At 48.4% G+C, this 18369-nt stretch overlaps 1 non-coding gene across 1 annotated transcript; it reads right to left on the bottom strand.

The window, feature by feature from the left end:
* Positions 1 to 1072: 1072 nt before the first annotated feature.
* LOC129679081 (small nucleolar RNA SNORA17) lies at positions 1073 to 1209 on the bottom strand. Its single transcript, XR_008720505.1, has one exon. It is a non-coding gene; the product is annotated as a small nucleolar RNA SNORA17 (small nucleolar RNA).
* Positions 1210 to 18369: the final 17160 nt, after the last annotated feature.

Below are 18369 nucleotides of genomic sequence, written 5' to 3'. Positions count from 1 at the left end.
GGGGAGGCCCTCATGTGTAACTACCCCGCTCCTGGCACCTTAAATTGCTTCAGGACTAGGCACAACCTCTCCACTGAGGCCAGACAAGGCAGCCCAGTTAGAGGAACGGAACTGGATCAGAGTTAGAAAGGCCCCTGCTCCAGTTGTTGGGGGACCCATATGAAGGCCAAGCTTCATGTGTGTAGGGGGCCTGGAACCAGTCCATGCACGCTCTTTGGGTTGGTGGCTCCATCTCTGTGAGCCCCCATTGGCCTTGACCCCTCCAGCTCCCTCAATCGTTCCCCCAACTCTTACACGGGACTCCCCAAGCTCTGTCTAATGTTTGCTGTGGGTCTCTGTATCTGTTCCCATCAGCTGCTGGCTGCAGCCTCTCAGAAGACCGTTATGCCCAGCTCCTTTCTGCAGGATAGCAGAGTAACAATAGGGTCAGGGGTTGGCTCTCTCCCATGGAATGGGTCTCAAGTTGGGCCAGTCTTTGCTTTGCCATTTTCTCAGTCTCCACTCCATCTTTGTCCCTGCACATCTGGTCAGCAGGACAAATTTTGTCCCCAGGGCCAGCACTCCCAGGATGCCCAGGTGAGGGGTGGGTCCAGTTTTGTAAAGCCCTCAGACATCAACATGTACCCCCATGTGAGGGTCAGCCCAGACCAGTGACAGCTGCCTGACCTTTGGTGGTAGCAGACCCCTGCTGCTACAGGGCCTGGGCCCAGACAGGGCCCCCAGTGACAGCACAGGCCAGGACCCTGGTCCCAGGTGGAACTGCCAGCTATTCAGACCAGGCTGTTCCTCCAGGTCAGCCTCTTTCCCTTCTCACTTCTTTTGGAGGTGCCGGGGGTCTCTGAGTGTTTGGGGTCATCTCGAGTGGTCTCAGGAGTGCCAAGCCCTGCTTGTGTGTTATGGCACGGGGCAAAGGTCATCTCAGGTATGGTCTGTGCCCTAGGCCTTCTAATTGCTGGACTGGGGGTCATCTCAGGCTCGCTCTCACCCGGTCTGCCCTAGTGGCACCACGAGAGGGCCCTCTGTCTTGGGCCCGCTCCCACCCGGGGCCTGTGGTCCTGGCAGGGTTCACTGTTCTGGGAGCCTGTCTGGGCCTGGTTGTCGCAGGCTACCTCCCTATCTGAACACCGAGCATAGATGGAGTCTCTCTCCTCTCTGCCACCTACTGATATGTGACACAGGAGCCACACCTGAAATGCCTCTAGGGGCAGTGGTTTTATTATTTGTTTATTTATTTTTGCTCTTAATAATAAAAATTACAACCACCAAGTATCATTTTGGATTCCACCACATCCTGTGAACAACACCCATTAGCTCTGAAATCACTAGACAGACCTTAGGATAAATTCTTTTGAAAGTTTTACCGAAGTGGGTCTTATCCATCCATCTTTTATACGAGGCCACTCCATAACCTGTGGGAGCATGGGTTTTCAGTCCATGTTTTATTTTTCAGATCACTTTTAGGCTCATGGGAAAACTGAGCAGAAGGTGCTGGGGTTTCCGGCAGGCTTCCAGCTGCCACACAGACACTGCCTCCACCGCCCCCCAGCCGGGTGCTCCTTATGCCTGGTGAACCTGCCTCATCAGGACTGCAAACCCAAGCATCATACTTTCTGTGGGTTTGGTTCAAGGCGCAATAATAATTAGGAATGGACCATGGACCATTTCATGGCTCTTTAAGTTATGCAAATCTGGAGTCATAGGCCCATAATAGAGCTATTTCTATCCAGGTTACAGAGGCAGAATTCCCTCTATGAAGGACATACGGATCCTTCTCTGCTCACAACATTCTTGAGTCATGTAACTGGGCTCTTAAGCCCGGGCATGGGCAGTTCAGTGTAAACAGGCTGAGCCCTGGGGCAGAAGCTGTGGTAATTTCTTGTCTTTTCTCTTTGCAGCCTAGAACCAGGAGTTCTCAGACCTCCTGCCCCTCCTGCCGCAGGAGATGTTTGTCTTATGGTCCTGATCCCTAACGCTTGAACTCACCCACTTGTATTTTTTCTTAGCACCAAGCATCTCTCTTGTCTCTGAATCACAAGTTGCTTCTCTCTCCATCACTAGCACGATGCAGGGACCACAGGTAAACCAAGATTGGTGTCATTCCCATTTCCGCTGTGCTGGCTCAGTGCCATCCTTCCTTTGTTTCCTAAAAGGATGCAGGTTGTAAGACTGTGCGTAGCCATCCTGAGTGTCAGGGGCAGAAAAAGGTAGTTCTCAGAGACTCCCTTACACTTTTTTTTTTCAGTGCCAATGATTGTCTAGCTTCTGGCTAACCTGAGAAGTGACCAGGACATGGGTGATTTGGTTTGTAAACTGAAGAATCAGGTAGACGTGAGCGTTTCTTGATTTAGCCTGTGGGGGTGGAAGCACTCTCTAGTGGCTGTTGGGCTAGTACTTTACGCTCACCACAGTTACAGTGCTGGCTGGGGAGGAACGGTTATGAAAATAGAGTTGGGGACACCTGCCAAGAGGAGCACCCATTCTATAAGCCAGCTCCAATTGTCCCCAGACAATTTGAATTTAGAAATCTCACCAATCCTTTACATGGCGGAGGCTGGGGAGGTGTGGAGTGAGCAGTGGGCGTGCACAGCGCCCTGAGCACACTTGCCATGCCCATGCTGCCTGCACGTGGCTTCCCCAGCTACCAAGAGGAGTGTGGAGTTAACTCACAGGTGCTGCTCCTGCCTCCCTTCTGTGCGGACAAGCACGCACATTCGCCTTCTAAAGCAGTCTGGTGCCTGTCATTCTTGCTGGGGGCTTCTTCCCTCTTCCTGGTTCCTACCACATTCTCTGAAACAGACGGGGCTGCTGTGGCCCCCAACAGAGCCGCTCGGCGTGCTCCCCACCCAGGGCAGACCTTTTCAGCCAGCCAGTGATGGCATTTCATTTCTCTCCTCTCCCTTTAATTTCCATTCTTATTTTTATTTTTGTGCATATAGTCTTGTAGCCCAGGCTGGCCTGGTGCTTAGTAACTGCCAGTCTACTTTGGTGTGGAGGTGGTAACGGTCCTCCAGCCTCCAGGTTCTGGGATTACAGGAATTCACCACCACACCTGGGCAGTGTGGCATCGCCAGTGTCAGCCACTCTGTGGTCACTGGGTGACTGGCTATGGCGCCCCGGAATAGCTGCATCCTGGGTGTTCTGGGCAGCTCTACTTGGGGAGCAGAAGGAAACTCAGCCTTCCCTGTGCTGAAGGTGCTAGGGAACAGGACAATGTCCTTCTGCACAGTCTGGGTTCTGAACAGCTGTCACCATCACCCCTGCAGGTATCAAAGCCCTTCTTTCTAGAACTTTCTCCACAGGCCTTTTACTCCCCAGTAACCACTGTAAAATCCTACCAGTCAGATGACCAGTCAGGTGAGAGCCTCGGCCGAGAGCCGGCTCTCTGTACCTGATTAACATATTTGTAAGCTGTCAATCTAATGCACGCTGAATGAACAAGCATTTTCCCACTTAGCACTGAGACAGAGTACCAGAAGAGCAGGTGCTGCTTTGCCCACAGTGGACAGGAGTTGTCATCAGAAGCCTCCGCAGCTTTTTGTTACTATAACACAGTACCAGAGATAATGAACTTAAAGGGAAGGAAAGGTTATTTTGGATCATGGTATCAGAGATCCTGTTGCTTTGGTCTTGTGGCAGCACAGGACAGGAAGGCAGGAGCAGGAAGAGAGTGAAGCCTCACCGGAAGGCTAGAAACAAGAAGAGGTTGGGCGTTCTCTTCGAAGGCACATGTCCTGGTGCACAGCTCCCTTACACCGGGCTCTGCCCCTCAGCATGGCCATAGGCCGGGAACCGACCTTTCAATAGATGGGTCTTTTGGAGGTTGATATTCAAGATCCAAATGTCTTTCTCTCTCCAGGTTGAATGTTCTCCTGGAGCCTGATATCATCTGGAGAGGGAGCAGCACTAGAGGCAGCGCTATCGCCCCTCCCCGGCCAGCTCTCCGACGGGCAGTGCCGGTCCGCACTGCTGTCGCCCAGCAGTGCGTGTGAATCCCAGGCTGCCGGGCCTCACTTGGTTGACACTCTCTTTTCTCCCACCACACATAGCTCCACGCTAATAACCACTCACACTCTCTCCTCCATAGCCACCACTGCCCTCCTCACAGGCATGTCAGGCTAAAACTTCCCACCGACAAGAGCCCATAAAGAAAACAAGAACACTAAAGGAGTTACTTAGAATGAGTTATAGCTAGAATAATCCTAGTAAATAGATGCATTGTAAAATTATATTTTAAAAAACTGTCAGGGTAATGCTAGATCTTAGTTAGCAGTAACATACTCTCTGCAGGATGAGGAAAGCCAGTGTCATTTGTTTGAGTATAAGTCTTATTGATTTCTTCAGTACCAGAGATTAGTAAAAGCAAAGCCGGATCCTTCCCACGCCTGTCTCCTGCACTTGGCGAAATCGGGTGTAGCTTTGCATGGTGACTCCCTTCCTGGCTGGAAGTCAGTGGCACAGGGCAGGGAGGAACCCAGGGCTGATGGGAGGAAAGCGCCTTGACAGTCTGGCGCGTGACCTGCAGCACGGGGATTTGAATCAGGCAGTGGCCATGAGGCACACATACTGGTTTAATATCAGTGCCACACGATGGCAGCTTCTGTGACATTATGGAGAAACTGGGGGAAGCTTCTCAAGGGTCTTCATTGATGTCCAATATGTTGATGCAATTTTGCTATTGAGAGGTATTTCTTTGAGAACATCGATTTTCTAGTTTTTAATAAAAATCAAGAGAAAAGCAAGTGTAGCTGGAGATAGATACAACGCTGACTTTTAGACCATTGCACACCAACACTGTATTGCAAGATATGCTCCCAGCATTGAAGCTAGACCTGGGGACAAGTGAAACTCGAAGAGCCTTGGTCTTGAGGGGACATAATTGACACTTTCTTTGGACTAAATTTGTTTCTTCCTCACTGTCTCAGAACAGCTGTAACCTTTTGGAAGGAAAAGTAGAAAGATTTCTGTGATAAAGAAACAAAATTGAAGTGTGCCAAGCTTCCTTCTGGTCCTGTCCCTTGGACCACGAGACGAGAACTTTGGAACCTTCGGTTCTCTGTCAGGTCAGCCCATGACAATTCTCTGAGGTGCATTCCTTCCAGGGGCTGACTGTAGATGGAGGACAGGACACAGCAGCGGTCAGGCTGGAGGGAATGACAGAGCAAACATGCAGATGTGCGTGAGCCATGCTAAGCTGGCTCTGCTCTTTAAACATGGCAAGGATGGAGGTGGGAAGCCTAGAGGGGAGTACTGCTGTGTACAGCCGGTCTAGCTTTGTCAAATCTAGCTTTCCAAGAACTCAGCTCCGAGAGCCTGGGAGTTTCCAATGCGGTCCCGAAGTTCAGGCACACACCAGGTAAAACTGCTTACACAAAGTCCCACACCCGGCAGGCAGGCGCCAGGGTGAGCACATCATCTCCGTAGGAGAAGCCCAGTTCCGCTATTTGTAGAAATGAAGCACTATGGATTTGTTAGTGAGAGCTAAACTGTTAGTATTGCCCTGTCTTTACTGTGCTGTCTGGTTAAAGCAACTACTTTTCTACTGTTTATATACCATTAGCAATAATTACGTGGCTCTAATATACACGCATTTTCATTCAACCAGAGAGGTCGTATTCCTTGGGGCTTTGTTTTGTTATTCTTACTGTTGTGTGTGTGTGCCTGTGCGTGTGTGTGTTCAGTCAATGCTGCACGTATGATTGCTAGTCTTTCCCTTTCTGTTTAGCAAGAACAAACTCCTGCCTTAGGAAACAGTAACAGTGCCCTGTTTTAGGAGACCTGACACCCTGAGATGTAAGATTCTGAAGAGAAAAGGTGAGGAAGCCAGCCTGGTCTCAGTCAGCTCATTCCGCTTCTGCCTCCAGGTCAGACAGCCCGGAAGCTGCAGTAAGTGAGAACTGGAGCCCTCCACAGGAGTGGCTCGGATCACCGCTCCTGTGATCCAGGCGTCCTTCCCCGGCTCTCCCTCTCTCTTGGAGCTCTGAGCATGTCGAACAACATGAAAGGATCCTATAGAGTAAGAGAAGGCTGGATGTGGCAGAGTCTGTGCAAGCAATGCTGGTTCTGGTCACAGATGCTCCCGCACAAACAGTCATGGTATATTTCAAGATGAGAGGTAAAAATAATACAGAAGCTGCTTTTAACTGAAGGATGCTTGGAATAGCGAGCGACAGAACGAATTCCAGCATTTGTTCTCTCCTGAGCGCGTGCTGCTTCCTCACAGGGACCCAGGACGGCTGGTTTGGGGGCATTTCTCTACTGGCACCGAGATCGTTTTGGATGGATTTGCATCCCAGGCGCTCTTGTCTTGTTAAATTTCTGAACATACATCACGTATTCCAGCATCTTACTAAATGCCATCCTCCAAGCATGCCCAGGAGACTGCAGCTGGAGCTTGTACTGAAATGTCAGAGGTAGGACAGGTACACAGGACAGTTTTAAGACCAGCTCTGGACCTAAGTGATTTTCTGCGATTCTTCTCATGCAATCGTCTCTTTGCAGACAACCTATAACTTTTCCATTTGCTCAGATCTGTGTTGTTTTTTACAAGAGAAAAAAAAAAAACCCAAGTTTTTATTTTCTGAAGATGGTATAGTTTCTCTCTAAATATGCAGACAGTAATATATTGATGATTAGAAGTAACTTTTAATGAAAGACAATGTACTAAACCTTTGAGACATTATTTTTGTCAGAATCAGAGAGAGAGAGAATAAATTTTTCAGAAGCCAAACCAACAAGGAAAAGATCTGAGGAAAGATAAACATTATGTCATGTTTCTGAACCTTGCTGATCACCCTTACAGCAGACCATTTTTCCCATGAGGAGCTGGATGGATGAGTGTAACTCTTTGTAACATTTCTGAAACGTCAAATTTGTTCCCCAGTAGTCCAACTTCATAGCAAATCTGCTACCCAGATGTAAATTTAGAAGCATCAGAGTTCTTGGCTCCCCGAAGGAAGAATTTCAATTTAGAAGAAGCATTATAGACTCTAACAAGAGAAGAATAGCTCGAAATCTAAATTACCCCAAACAAACCAGGGTGGCACCTAAGGGAAGTAAATGAAGGAGTCAGCACCGGGGAAGGTGAACCTGAGCTGCTGCTGCGGCCTTTGGGGAGGGAATCCAGAGACGACACAGAGAAACAGGGCACCAGCATGATGTGAACGCTGCACCAAGCATTTCTCCTAAACATCACTCCGACACAAACAGATTCACGTTTGCTGACATTCATCAAGGGGCGTGAAGTGTGCACATGTGTGCTGTATGTGTAGATGTGCATGACTCAGCTCTGTTATGTCACCAGCCCTCCGCAAAGAGACAGATGGTTCTAGAGGGGGTGGCTGAACAGAGAACTCAAGCAATAAATCACGATAAAATTCTTCCGTGCAATGAAAATGGAGCAAGGAGATGAGAGAGTCATACAAGAAGCCAACCAGAAGAGCTTGGAGAAAGAGCTGGTCAAAGACTGAAAGATCCCAGGAGAAGAGTCCACATAGCTGGAGGAGAGGAAAGAGACCGACCGTGTCCAGCCTCAGTGTGAGAGAGTGATGGCAGAGGGCAGAAACCAGGGGCCTAAGCATGGTGGCATATGCTTAAGATTCTTGCACTGGGGAGGCAGAGGCAAGGGGGCATGGCCAGTGTGAAGCATGCTCCATCGAATGGGCTCCAGGCTGGCCAGGCCTACATAGTGAGACACTATCTCACAAACAAAAACAAGCCATAAAACCAACCTCTCTTCCTAACCCCAAAGGGGAAGAAGGACAGAAGGCAGCGGAGGACACGCAGAGGGCAGAGCAGACACAGCATTGCCTCAGCCTGCCATCTCTTTGCTCAGATGGCGATGGATGCCAGCTGCTAGCCGGGCTGAACAAGCAGCCACACGTGTGCCCAGGGAGGCCCTGGCTGTGGCTATCTGCAAAGTACCAGCGTCCCCACAGGAGGCTCCGGGAGACTCCGCAGAGGAAGACTCTTCCCATCCCACTTACGCTGGGCTCTGAATGCGCTTGAAGGCACTGCTTTGGTCATCAACAAGACTGACCAAAGCGAATCTGACGTATTCACAATAGGCCTAATAGCCATTGTACATGTGGCAATTATCCTAAATAGGGCTTATAAATCACTACATTGCATTCACGCTGCTGCACCAAACTTGTAATTTTCCATTTCATTAGACTGAGCATTGTCACGATAGAATAGTATAATGAGCACCATATACCCATCGCCTGGAATTATAAAATGTTAACACTTGGACACATGTACTTTATTATTTTTTTAATGTAGTATTTAGAGCAGGTTTTGGGAATCATGAAAAATTTTCCCTGAAGGTTTTAGCAATATCTCTAAAACTAGCCTTTTCCTACATTCTCACGACACCCTCTCAGCACACGCAACGAACCAACACTAACATCCCCTTGCCATAGGGTCCTGTACATTCTGATTTCCCCAGGTGTCTCATGACTCATTTATTCACAGCACCTTCTAATCAGCGCTCTCTTTAAATTGATTATCTTTTGGTTGTGCACATGTGTGTGCTGGGGCTTGATCCTAGGGTCTGAGCACACTGAGCACACACTTACCTGAGAAGCACGTCTGCACCTTCTCTTCGAGTCTTGGATGGTTTCTCTACTCTGGTAGAAGACTCTAACAGGAGTGGATGCCAGAACTGTGTCATGTCCTGGTCTGTCCCACTGTGTGATCACAGAGACACTGAGTGTGGGGCTCTAACCCCCACGTTTCCTGTAAACACAAAGTCAGATGAAATCGAGTTTACATTTTTGGGAGAGCTACTCAGTTGCTGCTTCTCTGCATCATGGCAAATGGCGTCAGAACCCACTAAGTGGAGCCTTGAAGAGAGGAGGCTGGCCCAGTGGGCATCCGGGCAGCATAATCCCACACTCCGCAGTGGCAACAGACTGGAAGAGCTGCCTGTTATGCAGGACTTCTGTACCAGCAGCAGAGCTGAGGCCTGAGGTAGGCTCTGCTCACCGTGCTCCCTCCAGCATCCTGCCTGACATCTGTAGGCCTCTCTCCGCTCAGTTAAACCAAAGCACCATTATTCTGGATCCTGTGTGTGCCCTGGGACTGGCAAGAACACCTCACATGCCCAAGCAGAATGATAAACTAGATTAACAGACTAACTAGGATAATAAACTAGATTCTTCAAAGTAACAGGATCTGTGATTTGATGACTGGGTGGGTACTAGTCACTGAACGTGTGTGTCCTCACGGATCCACGTGTTGAAATGTGGTTCCCAAGACAATGATGACTGGAGGGAAGGCTTTGGGAGAGGTGACTAGGTCATGAGAATGGAAATAAACACCTTTATGACAGACCCAGAGGACAAGACATGCAGGTGGCTCCCTTGCTTTCTGCCATTAAATTCTCACAGGGGCATTTTTTCTTTCCCTCCCTCCCTCCCTTCCTCCCTCCCTCCCTTCCTTCCTTCCTTCCTTCCTTCCTTCCTTCCTTCCTTCCTTCCTTCCCCTCTCCCTCCCTTCCTCTTCCTTTTTCCCTTTCTCCCTCCCTCCTCCGTCTTTCTTCTTCCTTCCTTTCCTTCTTTCTTCTTCCTGACAGACCCTTGAGATGCAGGTGCTCCTGGTACCCAGCTTTAGCCTCCTGCTTCTCGTGCTAAACTGGTTGGTGTGGAACACTATGTTTCATTCCACAGAAGATTTTGTAAAACCTGGGAGGAGAAACCCATCAGAAGGAAATGCATGGGAGGCAGGAACACTGGTCAGAATTCTTCCAAATGGAACCAGCCTGAGGGTGAGGAGGGAAAGCAACTAAACTAGAAAATGTCAGGGTCCTTGAAGGCTTAAGGACAGAGTCTTCCCTCATGCAAAAATGGCCTCTTATTCTCTTCTATGTACTTTCCAAGAGCTTTGGAGTCTCTCTCCACCTCGGAGCTGCTTGTGGTACGCCCTGTATTCCTCTGGTTTAATGAGAGCTAGACTGCTATCAATGGCACTAACGATCCATCCAGAAGAAGGCATGGGGACAGCACAGGAACAAACAAAGGGGACGAGGGTACAAAGAGTGTTTATCATGGGACACTGAGTAGCTTCAGCCTTGGTGGCCTGCCTGTCCTCTGGAGCTCTTTTCTCTGCAGTAGTCCCCATGAGGCTGTTTGGCCAGTGAGCATCTTTGAGAGAAGAGACTTCTATCTCTAGGACTTTCATACCACAGTGTCCTGTCAAAACGCAAGGCATACTGCATCCTGCAAAAAGAGAGACCAGTGAATTCCGCCACTGACAATTTTACTCCAAATTAACATTGAGCGTGGCATTGAGCCCCCATGAGAGAGAGAGAGAGCAGAGCAAGCCCTGCAAACTAGCGCCTCAGCTTTCAGAGAGTTTTCCGAACTTCAGCTTTAACTTCAGTGCAGAACATCGTCAGAGCAGCTAACCTCCTTCCACTGGATCGGTTCTGTAGCAAATGGACTAGCTAGAAAAGACCAGGACGCATTCCCACACTCAGTGCCTGAGCTCAGACCCCATCTACAGATCAGCTTCTTTCGCTGTCGCCGGGCTGGCCTTCAGACTCACAGCAGCCTGCCTTTCCTGGCCTCCCAGGCATCATAGCAAGCGCCACCGCACTTGCTCCTAAGAGCTTCAGAAAGCACGTGACTCACCAGAGCTTTCCCGGTCTCCGTGAGCGTGCAGAGAGGGACAGGGAGAAGGCGGCAGGCAGCATCCGGTCCTTGGTTCCTCAGAAACAACCCTCTGGATCTGTTGTCTAATCACAGCACTGCACAGAGCAGGCGAAAGCAGGGAGCAACAGTAGCCTAAGCTGTGCGCTCCGTCGTTTCCAGTAGATTGTTTCAATGTTGAAGCACACCGACTCTCCATTTTGGTCTCCTTAGGGTCTGGTCATCCAGTCTGCTGACTCCCAGAAGCCTTGGTGGCTGTGACATCATCATTTGAGTCCAGGATTTCTCCGTATCACAGCAAACACAGTGGCGGGCTTCTACAGCAGGATCAACTCTTGCTGGATTGAACACATAGAGTCATTAATTGCAATGGAGGGTTCTGTATCTCTCAGTACCTGAACACGCCTATGCGCCAGGCCCATGTGTAAGTACACCTTCTTTACACATGTGATTTCACCTGTTTTTCGCACATCTCCTGCAAGTGTTCTCTCAAAAGCAGTGCAAGGCTGTCATCCTCACTTAAGCATAAGAAAAATGAGTGTCACCATCTTCCCACAAGTAAAAACATGCCAAGAGTTAATTATAAGTTCATCAACCCCAAGCCCCAGATGTTAAACATCAGCAAAAGAAAAAGGAGAAAGGGAGAGTGAAAGAAAAAGAAGAAAGGGTAAGAGGAGGAGGATACGTGTTAATGTTATCGTTAAAATATTTATAATTTCATCAGAGAAACAAGATACACCCTCATGAAAAAATTGCACAGGCGTGTAACACAGAAGACAATAATTGTTTGAAGTGGGAACTTGGGTTCAGAGCTGAGACCCATGGCCAGGTCAGGGAGTCGGTGAGCATTAAGAGGACATTCGAATCAACTGTGTTTTTTGTGGCTGATATGGTAACAGGGAACATAGCAGGTGGGGGGGAGGCAGCAGAGGTCAACTGGCTTTGTTCCCATGCAGGACACTCGGCTGGGGAGCAGTGGGGGAGAAAGACATGGGAGGGTACCGCTGTGTACATCCTAGCATGTAAAGAGGTACCTGCAGGCTTGAGCATGAGGGCCTCTGCACATCTCCGCGGCAGCATGATGAGCAGGGGCCTCTCGGAGAGCAGTGGGCAGAACCCACTCCAGGCGTGGAGAGAAAGGGCCTTCGAGTGTCTGGAGGACCTGAGGGAAGAGACTGCTTCCCCACGTAGATTTTCCTAGTGTTGGAGAGCTCCATGGAGGACACACAGACAGTTGCCAAGGCCAAGGCCAGAGTTAGATGTGGGTAAATATTTGCTTTGCCTCAGCTGGAGGAGATGGATTTTTAATAAAGAGGCAGCATGACTCATGTCACAGAGTGCACCAACAATTCAGGAAAAGCCACCCTGGAAATTACCAGAATGATGTCAGGCACGTCACTTCAGAAAATCCCAATATATATATGTACACACACACACACACACACACACACACACACACACACACACACACAGATCTTTCAAGCGCGTGCATATGTATGTGTGCCTCAATGTGTCACACTGTTGGCTGCACAAGTTTCCTGGGTGCACCTGGGTCTGCAAACCCAGTTGATTCAGAGCCTCGCAGGCGTGGCTGTCCTGAACCCAGGGAGAGTGCTGGGCTGAGAGGTGGCCCTGGACAGGCCGCACTGTGATCTGTGGCATACTCTGAGCCACGGCACCGTCTGCAGAGGGCAGGGCTCCGACATCTGTGGTCTTCCCCCCTGGTGTTGTGCTCTGTGTCATGCCTCCTCTCAAGGAAGGGTGAGAAATGGAGCTGCTTTTAGCTCACTGGACGCATCATAGGTGGTGAGGTATTACCTTTATAATTCTGTTTGACACTATGTTTACTTGCTCGCTAGCTCACTGGTAGACACACCTCTTACTGCTTTTGAAGAACTCGTGTGCCGTGCCATGGCGTGCAGGGGTTGTAAGAGATGGGTTGCATTGACTATCAATGGCCTCCAGTTCCTGAGAGTGGTTTCCCACTGACAGCTAGCAACACACACACACACACACACACACACACACACACACACACACACATACACACACACACACACACGAACCTTGGTCCCCAAACCATGAGTGGGTTGAGTTCTGCCAACAGTGTAAGTGAGCTTCTACGGCTTCGAGATGGGAGCCTGGCATAGTCAGACACACCTCGATTCAGCCTGCGGCTCTCAGAACCACAGACCCACCTAAACTGCACAAACAGACACTGTGAGATGACAGGCACACAGCGCCGTAGGCCACAGTTGGTGGCAGCTGTGATGCAGTGGCTGGTGACTAACAGCTTTCAGGTGGCAGTCTTCCACAAGAAGGTCTATGCTGCTTTGGTGAGACGCAGGCATGAAGGCTCTCCTGAGGGAGTGCGGAAGAGTGGAGAGGGATGGGACGTTAGGCCCGAGCAGTCGATGTCACACACGGTTGCTAACTGGCTGTGTGACTCACGTAAGGTTGTCTGCATGCTCTTGGGATGAGTTCCTTCTTTTCTGATTTGACACAATTGGCCAATACTGCTTCTGAGTTCTTTTCCAGTTTTAATAATAAATTCTGATTTATGCGATTAATGCATCACTAGATTTGATACTTGTTGAGCATTTACTAATGGGATGTGTTGAATATTATCATGCGTCTCCTCACGCTTCAAAGCTAACCCTGCTTCCATTTTTAATAGAGCTGCTTGTAAAGATAAGTGAAGTGAGCCTGGTGTAGTAGCTTACATAGACCCACATGGCTGGAGAGTAGCAAAGGGAATTCTCTGCTCCTTTTCCTGTGCTGCTGGAGACCAGAGCCCAGGGGAGGTCTGTTCAATTCTTGAACTAGAAGCAATCAGAAAAACAGAGATGGAGGCCTCAGAACAGAGCCCGGAGTTGCCATAATCAAGTGGAGAGCCACATGAGTGGTAATTCAATCTGACGGCCAAGACCAAATAGATTCTTTGACAGAGTTAAATTGTCAGGTAAGTCCATCAGGGGCCATTTCAAAAGTGGAGAGAAGGGACCAGATAAGGAGCCTGGGACTCTTTCCACCACGCTGGGAAATACAGGTTCAAAATTGCTTTTCTTGGTGCCCCAAATTTGTCTCCTTAGCTTCTGATATCTTACTACTGCTTTCTCCATGGTCCTGATCCCCAAGTCATCACATCTGCAGTCTATACCCAAAGGTCCCTTCCTTCTAGGTTCTGGTCCTTATTAAACAGCATTCACTCACACCAGCAACCTTTTTGTTTATCTTTTATATTGAAACCCCTGGACCTATGAAGTTCATGGTTAAGATGCTGCATCAGAGTTAGGTTCCTCAGTGGAACTCATGCCTGACCAACCTGACCACTTCCTGCTCTCCCCTCAGCAGCCTTCCACACTGACTCCAAAGCAGCTCTCAAAAATGCACATCACTGCCATGTTTCAGCCCTTTAAAGACTCACATCACCAGTGGTGAGATGCCTCTACCATTCTTCCATGTGGCTGGGTCACCTTCTGCCTGGCTCCTGAATCTTTCTGCCACTCTATATCCTCTACCTCCTCCCTGTTTCTAACGTACAACATCACTTACTTGAGTTTCCATCATTAAACCCACGTAGGTTACTCCCTGTGATGGCCTTCTGTGCTTTGTCACGTTAGGCTCACTCAAATGTCCCATTCTCCAAGAAGTGCTTTGATGACCCCTTCCAGGGTAGCCATATTCTGACTAGAGTAGAATCAAAATGTTCCCTAAGAGCTGTCAGTCACAAAGAAAACCACGAACCTGACCCCCTTCCTCAGGGGCAATAGAGTGGTAACAAAGGCCATTGCTGATGAAACTGGTCTTCTCCCAGTTTGGCTATAATCACATCTATAGACATTCAGACATAAATTCTCTGATTATAAAAGGTATGTATGGTTCTCTCACCTTTGAATTCTCAGTCTTCAATACAATTAGACATTAATCTTTACTGTGTACCTGGTAAAATGGAAAGGTGGGTGACATCTTTATCACTCCGGGTGAGGAAGAACAAGACCATAGAGTGAAGAGTAAGTACACCTACAGTCCAAGTGAACGGGCTTTCTGCACCAACCCAACTTGTGCCTCTAGCAGCCCATGCCTAAGTAAACAATGCAAGCAAGCTGATTGGAATGCCGTTTGCTGATGATGGTAGAGCAGAAAAATACAGCCAGTTCCTTCCAACTGTTTTTGATATACACACAAGGTATTTTTACTCTTGATAAAAATTTCAGTGGGCTACAATGCAGCCACATGGAATGGATTTTGTTTTTTGTCAACTGAGGAGAAACTTGGCTACTTCAGCACAATCTAAAACGTGTCTAGAAGATAAATCGGTGTCTTAGTAGTTTTCTGGGAAACTGTAGGCAAAAGCTTAGTGGAGACTAAAATATCCAAATCTAGATCGGTGGGAAATTTTATATATTAGGAAATTAGGTTCCCACCCAACACTGTGTCTTCCAACTGAGTGGCTGAGAACAGAGTTTCTGAGGGCAGAGATCCTAGCCTCTCTGGGAAATTCCAGTTCAGGCACATGACAGGAAGCACAGAAAGTTGTTGTGTTTCTAGTCTTCCTTATTTCTGGGCCACTCTGGGGTCTGTGTGCCTGTGCGATGCTTTGTTGAGGTCTCGTTGCCAGATGTGTTGCTGCCAGAAATGGAATTCACTCCACGGCTCTTGTCTGGAGCCTAGGGATAAGAGAACTAGACAGGGCTCCTGAAGGTGCTTCTCTCTCTCTCTCTCTCTCTCTCTCTGGGGAGTGTGTGGTTAGGGGGTGTTTGTTCCAATATCCCCAGCTGGGTCTCATCTAGAAATTCTGTTGCTATATGCCATAGTCCAGTACAGACTACACTATGGGAAGGTCAGCTTCAGAAATGCAGAGCCCATACAGATCCTTTCTTTCAGAACCATAGATGCTTCTTTATTGCCAGACATAGTGCTACCAGAAATGGGATCCACTACACAGCTCTTGTCTGGAGCCTGGGGATGAAAGGACTAGTCAGGGCTCCTCAGGGAGCTGTTGTTTTGATTCAGCTCATGTTTTCTCCCACCTTTCCTGAGTGGGGATGTGGGATCCTGGCACAGCCAGGAGTTCCAGCCTCAAAGGGTGAACCCTTACCTGCCGACATCCCCAGCAGACGTGCAGACACTGTCCATGCTGCTTTCATTAGAGCCCACAGGTCATGCTGACAAAACCTCGGGCCAACACAACTGGGTTCTTTGGGAAAGATCCCAATAAGTATGTTTGAAATTCAGTTTACAGACACAGCTAGTGTCTCTGGGTACACGGCAGAAGAAGTTTGCCTGTTGAAACAAAGTGTTGATCAAACTTCTCAATATCATCATACTTCACCTAGGACAAATTAAACCCAAAAGGCATTACCATCTGGGTGAGGTTGACGGCTCCGAGCATCTGAGCAGAAATGACACTAAATACAGGCACCATCCCACGTATACACAAGGGCACTCTTTTTTTAAAAAAATAATTTTTATTTTTTATATTAATTACAGGTTATTTGCTTTGTATCCCAGCCGTAGGCCCCTCCTTCATTCCCTCTCAATCCCACCCTCCTTCCTTCATCTCTTCCCTTCCCCTCTCTAAGTCCACTGATAGGGGAGGTCCTCTTCCCCTTCCATCTGACCCTAGTTTGTCAGGTCTCATCAGGACTGGACTGGCTGCATTGTCCTCCTCTGTGGCCTAGCAAGGGTACTCCTCCCTTGGGGGGGGAGGTCAAAGAGCCCACCACTGAGTTCATGTCTGAGACAGTCCCTGTTCCCCTTACTAGGGTACTCCCTTGGATGCTGAGCCACCATGGGCTACAGCTGAGCAAGGCTTCTAGGTTATCTTCATGCATAGTCCTTATTTGGAGAATCAGTTTCATAAAAGACCCCTGTGCCCAGATAAATTTGGTCCCATCCTCCCCAGGTCTTACTAACTCCCCCTTCTTTCATATGATTCCCTGAACTCTGACAAGGGCACTCTCACAAAGAGGCAAGGTACTTTCCCAGTGGAGCAATGAAGTCTGTGTATTCCGAGGTTACGATGGTGAATGTTTGCTGTGTTACCTACAAATAGGACCACACTGGTAAATTCAGTCATTTAACCACATGTTGAAAAGGGCAGACCCCATAAATCCTTATATGTTGCATGGTCGCCAGTATTTTCAATGTGCTGGAGATGTTTGGGACTAGAAGACGGAAAAATTAGGAGTTTAGCCTGGTACAGATAAGCTGAAAAAATTTAAATAAATCACTCAAATTCTCTGGGCCTCCTGCTTTCTAACCCACGTGCAGAAGATTGTGTGCACTGTAAAACCCCTGTTCACTTTAGCATTGACCTTCTGCCCTTTGTGCTCTGTGGTCTGTATCCATAAATGCTCACATCACGGCAGAGTAAAGTTTCTGTTCCAGGCAGTGGGAGAGCAGTGTGGCAGAGTTTACACTCTATCCATCTCTAAGACAGCTCCGTGAGAGTGAGGGCTGTGACTTTACTGTGTATTTTGAATGTCCAGCACGTGTTTTAAAAGTCTGAAGAAATTAGCACATGGGGGAATAATTTCTAGTTAGAGTGATGCTGAGACATATTGGCCAGCCTTTTCCTGGGTCCTCTTAGGAAAGAGATGTTGCCATGAGACTGGTGTCCCCCGACTGAGTGTGAACTCAAGGGACATGTGTGCTTCTCCTGATGAGGGTGTTTTCCTTCTCAATGCCACTGAGAAGGATGTACTCAAGATGGCAGAGTTCACAATTGTCTGCAGAGCAGAACTTCATTTCCCATTTGCATCAAATTTTTGAGAATGAAAACTGAAGTTCTGTAACCTGAATCCATGGGGACTGATTACGAAAGTTGCCTTTAATTAGTACACAGAGAGCAATGAGCAAAAGCCAAAGCAAGGCAAGTGTGCCAGAGAAGACTGGGGACAGTTCTATGGCAGCACAAGCCTGGCGAAGCACGTCCAAGAGGAGTAGCTGGAACTTGATGCGCTTTGGAAAAGTTAAATGTATTCCTAATGTTACATAAAAACAGCACATCTGTGGGGTATGCTGCAATGTTCTGAGGTCTGTCTGCATATTATTTATTGCATAATTTTAAAATCGCGTTAAAATATCATTCTAAACATTTATCACTTCTTCATGATGAAAAACATGCAAAATCTTCCCCATAGTTGTTTTTATTTCATTTTACTTTTTTAATGAGCTGCATAGTTGCTGTCTACAGCCACCCTACTGGGTGACAGCACATTAGCCGTTGTGGTGTGGAAAACAACCCAGAATTCTGACGCTCACACTCACAATCTCTGTGTTAGTGACAAGAGAACTGAGCTGAGAAAACCTCAACATCATTCTCCCTAGAAACGAAATGAATCAGTAGCATCACTCACATTTGACCGTGGTTAGCTCCAAAGCTTGTCTTTTTCTCTCCCACACAGCCATGCCTGGCTTCAAGCCCATTGCAGTATAGTAGAAGGAGTAACCTTTCTCCTGGTACACTGGCCTCTGTTGGCCCCTGGGGAGTGCCCTCACACTGGAGGGCAGGACACTGGAGGAGAGGGCTTTGCTGGCTGGGTGGGGGCGGACTCCTGGGGTCTCACAGATTATTCTGCTGCAGCAGAAGGCAGGAGTGGACTCAAGGGCAGCAGGACTCAAAGTCACACCCTGGGCACCTGTGGCCTGCTGGGGCCTTGAACACAGAACACCGAGTGACAATAGTACCTTCCTTGGCGACGGAGAACAAGTTGGT

This window comes from Psammomys obesus, unplaced genomic scaffold (assembly GCF_907164565.1).
Source record: "Psammomys obesus unplaced genomic scaffold, mPsaObe1.curated_primary_1811, whole genome shotgun sequence".
NCBI classification, from domain to species: Eukaryota; Metazoa; Chordata; class Mammalia; order Rodentia; family Muridae; genus Psammomys; species Psammomys obesus.
The sequence above is the reverse complement of the archived record's forward strand: the minus strand, read 5'-3'. Positions and strand labels throughout refer to the sequence as shown.